We start from the raw sequence: 13,865 nt of genomic DNA on the forward strand, positions 1-13,865 counted from the left end.
ATTTAGCCACAGAAATTGCATCAGGCTTTCATGTATGCTATTGCAGACACCAACGTTGCCTAGATAGAAAACCGAAATAGCCGTGGGTTTGCTTGCTGGTCTGAAGGATCTCTCTTCGAATCTCTATCATTTGTCAATGGAAGTAAAAGGTGCTGCAATCTGATACGTTCAGAATCAAACCCGCAGCTGTTGTTCGACTTTATTTCTTGACTAATTACAACTGAGTGTCGCATGAGCAGTTACGTAAACTTGTCTGATATATTTGAACACAAATGCCGTTCTTCAATTAAAACTAACAGTACATTGTCAGGGACATTCAGTTCTATACAAACAAGAGACAGACAAGAGAACATTTAGTATATAATAGACAGAAAGAGGTTCGAATCCTGCCGACTACGTTGTCCACCTCCTGTCGTTGTGTTTCGGCGCAAGCAAAGAAGCGCGCCTGTTCGGTGTTCCTGGTGGTTTTAAAATGCCAAATTGCTTGTACCCGCTCCCTTGCAAATAAGTTCTTCAGCGTCCGCGAATGGCATTTTACAGCTGGAAGCAGATGTCGACGCTTTTTGCACAGAGCACCAAAAAAGCGTCTTTTTTGAAGGCCCGGGTTCTGAGCGTTGGTGGTTCAGTGGTAGAATTCTCGCCTGCCACGCGGGAGGCTCGGCTTTGATTCCCGGCCAATGCAGTGGCTTTTGCAGCGAGCTGCTCCATCACTTGCATCCCCTTGCAACTCGCAACTGAAAACCCACTGAAGCAAAGCAGGTGTGAGCCAGGTCAGTACCCGGATGAGGGTGAGCTACAGGGAAAAACAAAGCTTCCAGCTGGAAGCGGTGTTAATGGTGCCGGCGGTGGGGCGCTCACCCTGAGGTCTGTGCGGGTCCCAATGCCCCAGCATAGTGACGGAGACGCTGTGTTGTAAAAGGGTGCTGTCTTTTGGATGAGATGTAAAACCGAGGTCACAGCGCTCTGTGGTCATTAAAAATGACCACCAAAACCTTTGACAAAAGCTCTTGGTAATTGATCGTCTTCAATAATGCTTCTCCTTTAGGTACATTTTAAATCAGCTGAAAAATTCTGTGAAATGGGGGGCACTTCAGGCCAGTGTAGGATTTGGGTTACAAGAACCATGAAACTGCATGAGAAAGCCCGTACACTGAATTACACGGCTTTCTATTCAAAGGAGGGCAAAAGAAATTCCCTGAGTTCGATTTTTTGCAGCACAGAGAGAGCCACTGTCGTGAGGCCGGTTAGCTCAGTTGGTTAGAGCATGGTGCTAATAACGCCAAAGTCACGGGTTCGTGCCCCTTACTGGCCAGGTCCTTTTCTCCTCTCTTACCAAAGCTGTTAGGTTCCTTTCCGTGGTGAGAGGGGTTGTCATGCAACGCTGCCACATAGTGCCGACAGACAATTAAATGACAAAAATGAAGAGAGTTAAAGCAGCTGGAGAGGTTCTCTTACAACTTTTGAGCTGACACAGTTTTGGAAAATAATTCCTTCACGCTGCAGTGTACCATATAGGCAGCCAAGAGTCTCCAAAACAAAACAGAATTGACAGTCATATAATGTCCATTAACCCCGGTTTTAAACGCAGCATCATGTCTGCCATCATAAGAATATGAGTCCAATATTTTAGAATATAGTCAGAATGACTTCTAACCTTAGCTGTGGTGTCTTTAATCCCTATTGCTCAATGCATGGTGTACGTACTGCATACATGTGTCTTGAGAATGAGGAATGGGCCCCTGAGACAGTCATTTGCCTGTTTCACAAATGATCGTATTTTACTAGAGATTCTGTTTGGGATTCAGATGTGCATTCGGACAGCAATCCCTTTCAAGAAATGATATGTTCTGGATGAGGTCAAAGGTGCTAGAACACTGTATTTAGGATGTGTTTGCAGTGATTGTGTGTCTCCTGCTTCAACGCAGTGATATATAGATGTGCTCCTGTAATTTATTGGTACATGCCCAGGGCAGTAAGTAGTCTGAGGATTTATTTCCAGACGGCATAGAGCAGTGAAGCACTTCTACTTAAATTATTACATTATACACAATTTGAGTTCATTTTAAAAAGTAAAAGGTAATGAAAGGAATGCATTTTCATAAGAAAGATAATACCGATATGCATGTGATAATCTTCCTTATATCATGTAGTGCGTCATTTGGACACTTTGTGGGCTTGAAATACAAAGAAAATCATGTTCTATGGTACAAGATAAATACAAAACTTAATCATTTATTTTAATTAGATTTGTTTATAAAGCATAAGCAATCATTTATTACATTAATATATGTGAAAATGACATTTTAGCACCATAATATTACATACAGGTCTCTAGCTTCAACACAGTGATATATATATATATGCTCAGTGATTTATTGGTACATGCCCAGGGCAATAATCAGAATTAGTATTTATTTCCATACGGGCTACAGGTAATGTTGTGAAATACTTCAACACACTGGATCGCAGATTTAGACCCCCTGCACTCTTACTCCTTAAAAACCAAAGAAATGAAGATATGTAGCAATCACATTGTAACAGGGGTGACAGTGACTTAATGCTTATACTACTGGACTTCTGGTACCTTTAGGGTACGGTGTTCCCTGAAGGGCTCTCAAACCCCGCATTTCAGATGCCTAGCTGTATTGCTGATGTGTTGCACCTCAGAATCACTTTTAAACCTTACCTCTGGTATCTTTAATCCCTATTGCTCAACGCATGGTGAAAGTATTGCATAAATGTGTCTGAAAATGAGCAATGGGCACCTGAGAGACTCATTTGCCTGTTTCACAAATGATCATATTTGACTAGAGATTCTGTTTGGGATTCAGTTGTGCATTCTGACAGCAATCTCTTTCAAAAAATGATTTTACCTTATCGCGGCTTTGCCCTTCTTGCCTTTTTGGACAATATTTCCATCTTGTGGTCGTTGTTGGTAATGTCTAGACAATATCTCCATCTTGTGGTCGTTGTTGGTAATGTTTTCTTATGCCCTTTTTTTATTTCAATTCTCTATTAGATGATTCTAGAATCTCTACAATAGAGTTGAAAACATCAGTTTTATAGCAGACAATATGACATTATTTATAGTCCAATTAGAAATTTATTACCCTGTTTTTAACATAATAACAAATTAAAACTAAGTTTGGAACACCAGGGAACATAAAAAATGATTTTTAGGAAAACCATGAGGTTCTCTGTGTCCGATGCCTGCAAGGGGAGAAAGCTAGAATCCTTTGATTTTTCCAAATTTGAAAATAAACATCATATAACAACAGCTTTCATTCCTAGGAGTGAAAAACAACCATTTTTGAAGACATATTAGTTTCTAAAACACTACAATAAAGTTAAAAACATCCATTTTATATTACATTATTTTTTGTGAAATAATTAAATTGGCTTATTTCTCTCGCATTAAATTGGCTACAAATGCAAGAATTCAACCAGATATTCTTGTAAAATGTATAATGTTGCATTGCAGTTAGTTAATGTAGTTAGTCCATAGTCAGCAATCTAAACTTTATTGTTAAGCTTTAATGATTGATGTTGTACCAGTAACCTTTAGAAATACTATAGTACTTCACAAATGCTTTGTGTGTTTGGAAACCTTTTGAGTAAAAGCCTTATAAAAATAGGTTTAGTTTTTACAGGACATCACAAAGAAATAGGATGGTATAATTCTTATAATTGCTTAGTGATTGTATTTGGAAGATTATGCACTAAACAGACTTCAGGAATGCCAGTGGATCATTGTGCTATTTGGAATTATTCCAAAAATCAAGTGACCTCTTTCCTGTAGTATTTTTAGTATTATTTATTTAGTATTAATAAAGAATAGATTTATTAAAGTCGTGCGATGTGCAAGCGGGATATGTAAAATAATTTAAAATAAAGTTTTTTATTATTGTTATAGAGAAACATGATCAGATTTTCCCTGGTTCAGAAAAAAAACGATTAAAATCTGTAATCTTTCCACTTGTATGTCATCAGACATTAACGAGTACAACCCCCCTCTCTGCCGGAGTGCTGGCTGTGACGAATTAAACCAATTTCACAGGTGTTTTCAAAGTAGGAAGTACAGTGTTAACTAGTAGATGGCCTCCTCAATGAAATCGCTTCAACATGCTAATGCGTTGGTGTAACAGTCCGGGCGTGGCAAGCTTCCAATGTCAACTCGACTCGATTGGAAGACAATGAACGTATTTTAGCCCTAAATGAATTAATAGCAAACATGGTTTACATAAAAGACATTTTTCCAAGAAAGTTTATAATAATACAATCTATAGTTGAAATCTGAGCCTAAATATAAAGAAAAAAGCATTTTCAGAGAGCAATCACGCTGTGTTTATGTAGAAAAAGCGATTAGGTTTATGAGCAATCTAATTCGCTTAAAACGCTATATAAAATAAAGTTTATTTAAAGATGAATGATAAGTGTCGCAGTTTTAATAATTTTCGTAGTAGGGCTTGGACAGATTCCAAGTGCATTTTTGCAATTTACGTTGCATTGTCCAATGTGATGTTGTAATACAGTTTAGAATACAGTAAGTCTAAACTGTATCAGCTTTATTTATGGGTTGCAATTTAGAAAAAGTCAAAAACCGCACTCAAAATCCAATTTAGAGCTTTCTGGCAAGAGGAGACACCCAAATTATAATGTAACATGCCACTGTTTGTGCATGAACAAAGTTATACTGCAATTTTCCTTAGATACGCGATTAAAAAAAATATTTTTTTTGAATCCCCGGCCAAACACATTCCATAAGAATCAGCGCTTTTATACAGTATATCGCCTTTAAACACGCGTTTACGATTTAAATCAAAACTCGATTCAAATCAATATAAATGTTTATTTTGTAACGCATAGGTGACTATTCATTGTTATTAAAAAGACGTAAATTCGATCATGTTGTGATATTTAGAAATATAAATTTGTTTTGATGCGAGTGAGGTTTTATTTAATCTCTGACCAAGGGAAATGTTTCATTTTTTCAAAGAAATGTTTGTTAAAAATTAAAGTCATAGTTCCATGAGATTCAACCACAGACCATGTGACATAGGAGTCAGGAACCTAACCCACAGCACCACCAGCGCAGTCACATGCTGAGGGCTGAAAAAGCACTACAGAAACATTATCGACTATAAAATAATGTAATTAGGCACAGAAGAAGTTTACAGCACAGTACAATAATAAATGCTGACCATGACTTTAGAAGCATAAATTACCTTACACTCAATTTAAACACAAGCTGTCTTTAGCCCTCTAAGCTGGTTCATACAGAAATGTAGAGAACCAGGCTCAGAACACACAGCTTCATTAGCGAATACATATGCAGAACAACTAGAGAAGATGTTTTACAGAGGATGGATTTTTAGAAACATCCCATCAGTGACATCACTGAAGTCAACTCCTAGGTAACTGTCGTGTGGATAGTTTCACAAGAATCAGACAAAGGTTTAAGCATCGCTTATTTTAGATAAAACTGCAAAAAAACAACAACAACCCATAATGTACTTCTTTGCGGCTCTGTTTGCCCAAATCATATATTCACAACGTGAAATTAGAAAATAGTATTACGTAACCAAAAACCGCAATATGGAAACAGAACCTGTGTAATTGTTGACAGATGATGTACTCGTAACATTTTTACAAGACGAACTACAACATTTAAAAAATGACTTGTATGTACTTGATATCTCTAATCAATCCACTGCACTGCATTAAAACAAAACAAAAACTAAAACGCCCTGGGCATACCGTTTCGCGCTTCTTATCAGTTGCTCAAAAGCAATTTGACCGTATGAAATGCATAATATAAACCTAGAAACATATACGTGAGGAGTATTTACGTAGTATCGGTGTCAAGACATACCTCTCAAATACTGTAAATCAAGTTAAAAATATCTCAAGACTGATTCTGGTCATAATGAAACCATGTTTCGTGTATGTTTTCTTTAAAGTACCGAGACCAGCCATATACTGTATGTTTATGTTCCAAAATTAATATCGTTTATGGCCTTCACACGCGTTGCATTACGCTCCTATTCTTTTTATGCTCAGGCACTAAGATTTCCCTTCAGTGGTAAAATTCCATATAAATATTCAATACTTAAACGGGCACAGTTAAGACATTAAATATACATATACATATACATATACATATACAAACTGTATACAGTACAGTTTGCATACGGTAATATGTTTATGTTCCTAAATCAATCTCTTTTATGAGCATGTGAAAGGCATGGTGAATCGATTCTCAAAAATTACTGTACTTTGCATGATTGGAAAAAAATGCGTGATTGCGAAATGCTGTGGTGTTACTTTTACAAAGAAGGTCAGTGAAAAAAATAATGTGGACCAGGGCAATACTTTGAGTTTACAGCTTGTCCAAGGTCATTTATTATTAATACTATTAGTAATATCTTCATTAAAGACTTTGATGGCTACAGCTCAAACATGAGAAGTTGAGCTTTATTAGCTCCACCTTGCGGAAATTCCGGATACTATTATTTTGCTAGCGGTATTTACCGGTAACTCGCGGTATTTACCGGTAACTCGCGGTAGACTGCGTACAGCGTACCGGAAAATAATGCAGTATCGCCCGCACATTTTGAATGGCTGCATCTGTAGCAATCATATTGTAGCAGACACTCATTTGCCTGTTTCACAAATGATCATATTTTACTAGAGATTCTGTTTGGGATACGGATGTGCATTCTGACAGCAATCTCTTACAAAAAATGATTTTACCTTATCGCGGCTTTGCCCTTCTTGCCTCTTTGGACAATATCTCCATCTTGTGGTCGTTGTTGGTAATGTCTAGACAATATCTCCATCTTGTGGTCGTTGTTGGTAATGTCTTCTTATAGATAGATACTTTATTGATCCCGTGAGGGAAATTGCAGTGCAACAGCAGCTTAACACACACAACACAGCCACAGTGTAACGAATTATATAATAATAGTACAATACTGTATATATACTGTATATATATATATGAAACAGAAATAGAAACAGAAACAGGAATCGCTTACTCACCTGGAGAATCTCTGTAGGAATATATAGCATTTATCAATGGAAATAAAAGCTGCTTTAATACAGTGCATGTTCAAACTCAAACCCTCAGCTGCTGTTCTTGTTTGTTTTGGGACAAATTGCAACTGAGCATCGCATGAGCCGTTACGTACCCTTATCTGTTTGGCAATTTCAAGGGAGGAGTTAGGTCAGAATGGGTAGGCTGCAAAACAACAAGTAAAGATTTATTCCAAGATGAAACGTTGTGGCGGTTTTCTTATCTTTTCAGCATGGACTAAACTTTTACGTGTTCCTTATATGCTATATATGTATATATTAGCACCAATGTCGTTCTTAAAAACTAACATGAAATTGTCAGGGACATTCAGCTATATACAAAGACGAGACAGACAAAGTAATAATTCTGTATTAACGTGGCCTACATATTGACGCAATGATCGAACTAACTGACATGTTCTGATTCACATCCCCTGCAGTTCATGCCAATTAGAACAATAGCAATGCTGAGTCCTCCCCACCCTACTGAGCACAAATTCATCTGCTCTCCAGTTCTGTTCTGCATGTTTTTTCATTGCAATTGAGCTCGGAGCTGGAGATGATCTCCATACAGTTCTGTGTTCACCAGCCCGCACTTGCGTGCTAATTTACGGGTTGTGGCAAATGCTTTTCTATAGTTCATATACATGACGGCAACCTGTTACCTAGGAACCTGAGAGGTTTAAAAGCCTCACGAGCCAGGCAGGACTCGAACCTACAATCTTCTGATCCGAAGTCAGACGCGTTATCCATTACGCCACTGGCCCATAGAACATGCGCTTGCACTCCACCACAGAGAGCTCTACACTGCTACTAGTAGTACACTTCCCCATCTAAATTTTCACAGCAAGAAACTTGTGTTTCCTACTATTTTTGTCAGGTTTAAAATATCATCTCCTTAAAACAGAAAAAGTGTTGATGTGTTGTGCTGAAATTCCGATTGATTTTGAATTCAAAGAAAAAAGGTTTTCTTCCAAAACACCATGAAATTGTCACATCTTGCAGACAATAGGTGTATTCCATGTTGAAAAGAGAAGAAAGAAAACCATGGAGCCTTTTACAGGTGTGAGGCTTCTTCAGGTGTGAGAAGACCTCACAGTCGAAACGCTGTGTTTCCGTTCTTCTCTTTTCAGCATGCAATAAACCTAGTATTTGTTCCTTTGCAGCCGAGGCATGCTGACGTAGCTACCCAGCTGAACATCTTGCAGACTCTACAGTACTTCTCTCCTGTAGAAGTAAAGCAGGGCTTGCTGGGTGAGCTTTTGCTCCGGTAAATTAGGTCACGTGTCATGTTAAATCACTTCTTCTAAACACAACATTTGCTGGTGCTAGCTTTCCCCATGAAAAGAGACATTTCCCTTACAGTACATGACATATCGTTTTTATTCTATCAATAAGTATAGAAATTAAACAAAAGAAAAAATGGTGTCGCCAAAGAATGCACAGCTCTGTCGCCTTGGGGAGGTGTCAAGGGCATTGAACTCCTTGGACATGAAAAGTGCCCGATAAATGCCATTTCTCATCATTTCTCTTGGCGTCAGTTCTGCTATTAAATGGGACGGAGGCAACGGGCTCAGAGAGCAGGTTAAGTGCACACCGAACGCAGATGTGTCCAAGTGTCTGTAAAAGCGCGGTGCTCCGCTGGCGCTGTTCCCTAGTGGCTTAAAGTGCCCGCCTAGTAAGCAGGCGATCCTGGGTCTGAATACCAGCGGTGCCTCTCTCCGTGTCTTGTTGTGCCGAATGTCTCATTTCAGACAAACATGTACAGCTTGGTTCAGTTTAATGCAAGAATTCATTTCCTTTCTGGAATAACTTGTTTTTGAAGAAATCCATACAGCTTGTGAAAGATGAAATCCATTTCTTGGTTGTCAGTGGAAAAAGATTGCCGGCTGCAAGAAGCGCAAGTGATTGTTTTCTTTGACCATAAACCTGCAAATGTAGGGAGCACAAGCGGCCGTCAGTCTCTGTGGCGCAATCGGTTAGCGCGTTCGGCTGTTAACCGAAAGGTTGGTGGTTCAAGCCCACCCAGGGACGCATGTCTCAGTTTTTCCAATGTAAACATCATCACCGCTAAAGAAGATGGCGCAGAAGGCTCCACAGTCGAAACGTTGTGCTTCTTTTCTTCTCTTTTCAGCATGGAGTAAACCTTTGCTTGATCCTTTGCAGCCTACGCATGCTGACACAGCTACCTTTCTCTTAACGCACCTCAATCATTATTCACCAAAACCATCAGCAGAATGTGTCGCCTTTGTGGTGATGTCACTCCTCTGCTTCACAAATGTCCTTAGTGACGGACCATTTCATTCTGCCATTTTTCCGGAGCGGTTATTGATTGCTCCATCATTTCCCTCATACTTTCCATCCCAAGATTGAAAAAAAAAAACAGAAACAGGCTGATAGGACGACAATCAAATTGCAAAAACTCATCAAAGCACTCGATAGAGTATTTGAATCCACAAGTAGCTACGAGCAACTTTGTCCTGGCTTGCATGAAAGTCGGAAAATGTCAAAAAGAAAAAGATGGTGGCTTTTTCATATCTGTTCTTTTATTTTTAGTTCGTTGGCTCTTCTGTCCATTGTCCTCCTGCCTGGCTCTTGACCTGTGACTGTCTGAACGCACACATTAGACTTTCAGGCGGGGGATTTGTCCTGAGCCTCTGTGAAAGACCCACCCACCCCCATAAATAACTGCTCTAGAAACACATGAATGCAAAACTAAACCACAGCTTAAAGAGGAGCTCCAACTCAGTGCCATACTAATGTAAACGAAGTAATACTAAGACATGTTCTTATGGATTTGTCTTACCTTGAGATATGTAATTGGATTTCAGGATTAACTTCCTCATTCAATGTACTGGTGATTCTTTGCCTGGTCAGTACCTGGGTGGGAGACCTCCAGCGAACAATTAAGCTTGCTGCTGGAAGTGGTGTTAAGAGACTCTTAGGATCTTCCAGAGGTGTCTGTCCAATAGCACTAGTTGCCTTAGAGCTGGCTCAAACATTGCTCAAGAGTCTACCTTTCACAGATGCGCAAAGATGAATGATGGGGGTGCACGCTTCAAGGAGCCTTCCAACTGTAGGGACCGATTAGAGACGATCCGTAGCATGTGTTCATTTCCATATACGCCCCGTGTCTCAACGGTAGGACAGAGTCAAATACTGCCTCGACACGTAACAGCGTTATATTAAACCGCAGGACTTGAGGGCTGTTTTGTTTGAATGTTCAAGGCATTGGTAAGAGCGTAGGTCAAGGGCCATTGGTGCATCTCCTGTAACTGGAGTAAAAATGCTATTCAAAGTGCAGTGACTAAAATCGTCGTCCAGATGTCTCTGTTGTTGATTGCTTTCTGTCTAAGAACGTTCTGTTTTCATGTCCGAACGGGGAGACTTTATCATTCCAACTTGAAGCCACCCTTAAGTCCTCTGAGGTGTGTGTGTGTGTGCTTGCACGTATGGCGTAAAAGGTTTCTTAAACGGAGAGCGAACTTGAAAAAAGTTGCCTCCGCTGCCGCCGCCGCCTCGCACTCCCTGTTCGATTGTAGCAAGAAGGCAGCGGCCGCGGCGCTTGCTGTAGTCGTGGCCGAGTGGTTAAGGTGACGGACTTGAAATCCGTTGGGGTCTCCCCGCGCAGGTTCAAATCCTGCCGACTACGGCGTCCTTTGCATTTGGTTGCGTGCGTGCGTGTAAAAGGACCAGCGCCGTTTCGTTTTCGCTGGGACCTTTAACACTCTAAATCGCCTGGACCCACAGCCTGTGAAATCGATTCTTCAGCACCCACGATGGACGCTTTGCCGCTGGACACAGAGAACGATGCTTTTCTGCAACGAGCTTTCCAGCTGAATTTTCTCGGCAGCTCCGTACTGAACCTGTTCTCCATTGCAACATAGCGGAGGCTCGTCACGTCTATAGCAAGGCTGTGTAGGACCGCATACGCCACAGTGACTTGTACACAGACCACATGAAAGGCAAGCAAAATACACTTTTAAAATTCCAAAGACTCACAAGGTCAGAGAAACAGCGATGACCTGAACAGATCTGTTACAGAAGTCTAGGTTGACCTTTTTAGAGCTGTAATTGCATTTTTGTTTAATAGAAGATCAAATCTACTCGCATGTACCAGCACCTTACAGTTTATTGATGTTAATTCTGTTTAAGTAATAAGATTGCTAACGATGTTGGACTTTAGCCGGTGTTTTTTAGAACAAATTGCTTACACTTCTGTAAGGAATACGCAGTACGTGCCTTTGTCAGTCATTGCTCACCATACCTGTAACTTTCTTATCTAACTCACTTCCTCAAATGGTGAAGGTCCACAAACATAAATGAAAAAAAAACCCTTGTTGTAGATGAGGTGCACAAAAAAGCAGCCCCTGATAGTGTATAACACATTTATACTATTGCAGAGACACATGTAACATATATATACTGTATATATGAAACAGAAATAGAAACAGAAACAGGAATCGCTTACTCACCTGGAGAATCTCTGTAGGAATATCTAGCATTTATCAATGGAAATAAAAGCTGCTTTAATACAGTGCATGTTCAAACTCAAACCCTCAGCTGCTGTTCTTGTTTGTTTTGGGACAAATTGCAACTGAGCATCGCATGAGCCGTTACGTACCCTTATCTGTTAGGGAATTTCAAGGGAGGAGTTAGGTCAGAATGGGTAGGCTGCAAAACAACAAGTAAAGATTTATTCCAAGATGAAACGTTGTGGCGGTTTTCTTATCTTTTCAGCATGGACTAAACTTTTACGTGTTCCTTATATGCTATATATGTATATATTAGCACCAATGTCGTTCTTAAAAACTAACATGAAATTGTCAGGGACATTCAGCTATATACAAAGACGAGACAGACAAAGTAATAATTCTGTATTAACGTGGCCTACATATTGACGCAATGATCAAACTGACTGACATGTTCTGATTCAGATCCCCTGCAGTTCATGCCAATTAGAACAATAGCAATGCTGAGTCCTCCCCACCCTACTGAGCACAAATTCAGCTGCTCTCCAGTTCTGTTCTGCATGTTTTTTCATTGCAATTGAGCTCGGAGCTGGAGATGATCTCCATACAGTTCTGTGTTCACCAGCCCGCACTTGCGTGCTAATTTACGGGTTGTGGCAAATGCTTTTCTATAGTTCATATACATGACGGCAACCTGTTACCTAGGAACCTGAGAGGTTTAAAAGCCTCACGAGCCAGGCAGGACTCAAACCTACAATCTTCTGATCCGAAGTCAGACGCGTTATCCATTACGCCACTGGCCCATAGAACATGCGCTTGCACTCCACCACAGAGAGCTCTACACTGCTACTAGTAGTACACTTCCCCATCTAAATTTTCACAGCAAGAAACTTGTGTTTCCTACTATTTTTGTCAGGTTTAAAATATCATCTCCTTAAAACAGAAAAAGTGTTGATGTGTTGTGCTGAAATTCCGATTGATTTTGAATTCAAAGAAAAAAGGTTTTCTTCCAAAACACCATGAAATTGTCACATCTTGCAGACAATAGGTGTATTCCATGTTGAAAAGAGAAGAAAGAAAACCATGGAGCCTTTTACAGGTGTGAGGCTTCTTCAGGTGTGAGAAGACCTCACAGTCGAAACGCTGTGTTTCCGTTCTTCTCTTTTCAGCATGCAATAAACCTAGTACTTGTTCCTTTGCAGCCGAGGCATGCTGACGTAGCTACCCAGCTGAACATCTTGCAGACTCTACAGTACTTCTCTCCTGTAGAAGTAAAGCAGGGCTTGCTGGGTGAGCTTTTGCTCCGGTAAATTAGGTCACGTGTCATGTTAAATCACTTCTTCTAAACACAACATTTGCTGGTGCTAGCTTTCCCCATGAAAAGAGACATTTCCCTTACAGTACATGACATATCGTTTTTATTCTATCAATAAGTATAGAAATTAAACAAAAGAAAAAATGGTGTCGCCAAAGAATGCACAGCTCTGTCGCCTTGGGGAGGTGTCAAGGGCATTGAACTCCTTGGACATGAAAAGTGCCCGATAAATGCCATTTCTCATCATTTCTCTTGGCGTCAGTTCTGCTATTAAATGGGACGGAGGCAACGGGCTCAGAGAGCAGGTTAAGTGCACACCGAACGCAGATGTGTCCAAGTGTCTGTAAAAGCGCGGTGCTCCGCTGGCGCTGTTCCCTAGTGGCTTAAAGTGCCCGCCTAGTAAGCAGGCGATCCTGGGTCTGATTACCAGCGGTGCCTCTCTCCGTGTCTTGTTGTGCCGAATGTATCATTTCAGACAAACATGTACAGCTTGGTTCAGTTTAATGCAAGAATTCATTTCCTTTCTGGAATAACTTGTTTTTGAAGAAATCCATACAGCTTGTGAAAGATGAAATCCATTTCTTGGTTGTCAGTGGAAAAAGATTGCCGGCTGCAAGAAGCGCAAGTGATTGTTTTCTTTGACCATAAACCTGCAAATGTAGGAAGCACAAGCGGCCGTCAGTCTCTGTGGCGCAATCGGTTAGCGCGTTCGGCTGTTAACCGAAAGGTTGGTGGTTCAAGCCCACCCAGGGACGCATGTCTCAGTTTTTCCAATGTAAACATCATCACCGCTAAAGAAGATGGCGCAGAAGGCTCCACAGTCGAAACGTTGTGCTTCTTTTCTTCTCTTTTCAGCATGGAGTAAACCTTTGCTTGATCCTTTGCAGCCTAAGCATGCTGACGCAGCTACCTTTCTCTTAACGCGCCTCAATCATTATTCACCAAAACGATCAGCAGAATAATTCACTTTGTGGTGATGTCACTCCTCTGCTTCACAAATGTCC

At 40.4% G+C, this 13,865-nt stretch overlaps 5 non-coding genes across 5 annotated transcripts; 3 read left to right on the forward strand and 2 right to left on the reverse strand.

The window, feature by feature from the left end:
• Positions 1 to 7,768: 7,768 nt before the first annotated feature.
• trnar-ucg (transfer RNA arginine (anticodon UCG)) lies at positions 7,769 to 7,841 on the reverse strand. Its single transcript has one exon. It is a non-coding gene; the product is annotated as a tRNA-Arg (tRNA).
• Positions 7,842 to 9,034: 1,193 nt separating this feature from the next.
• Positions 9,035 to 9,108, forward strand: trnan-guu (transfer RNA asparagine (anticodon GUU)). The gene has a single exon. It is a non-coding gene; the product is annotated as a tRNA-Asn (tRNA).
• A 1,536-nt stretch (positions 9,109 to 10,644) lies between these two features.
• Positions 10,645 to 10,726, forward strand: trnas-uga (transfer RNA serine (anticodon UGA)). Its single transcript has one exon. It is a non-coding gene; the product is annotated as a tRNA-Ser (tRNA).
• Positions 10,727 to 12,276: 1,550 nt separating this feature from the next.
• On the reverse strand, positions 12,277 to 12,349 carry trnar-ucg (transfer RNA arginine (anticodon UCG)). The gene has a single exon. It is a non-coding gene; the product is annotated as a tRNA-Arg (tRNA).
• A 1,193-nt stretch (positions 12,350 to 13,542) lies between these two features.
• Positions 13,543 to 13,616, forward strand: trnan-guu (transfer RNA asparagine (anticodon GUU)). Its single transcript has one exon. It is a non-coding gene; the product is annotated as a tRNA-Asn (tRNA).
• Positions 13,617 to 13,865: the final 249 nt, after the last annotated feature.

The sequence above is a fragment of the Lepisosteus oculatus genome, unplaced genomic scaffold, assembly GCF_040954835.1.
Source record: "Lepisosteus oculatus isolate fLepOcu1 unplaced genomic scaffold, fLepOcu1.hap2 HAP2_SCAFFOLD_52, whole genome shotgun sequence".
NCBI classification, from domain to species: domain Eukaryota; kingdom Metazoa; phylum Chordata; class Actinopteri; order Semionotiformes; family Lepisosteidae; genus Lepisosteus; species Lepisosteus oculatus.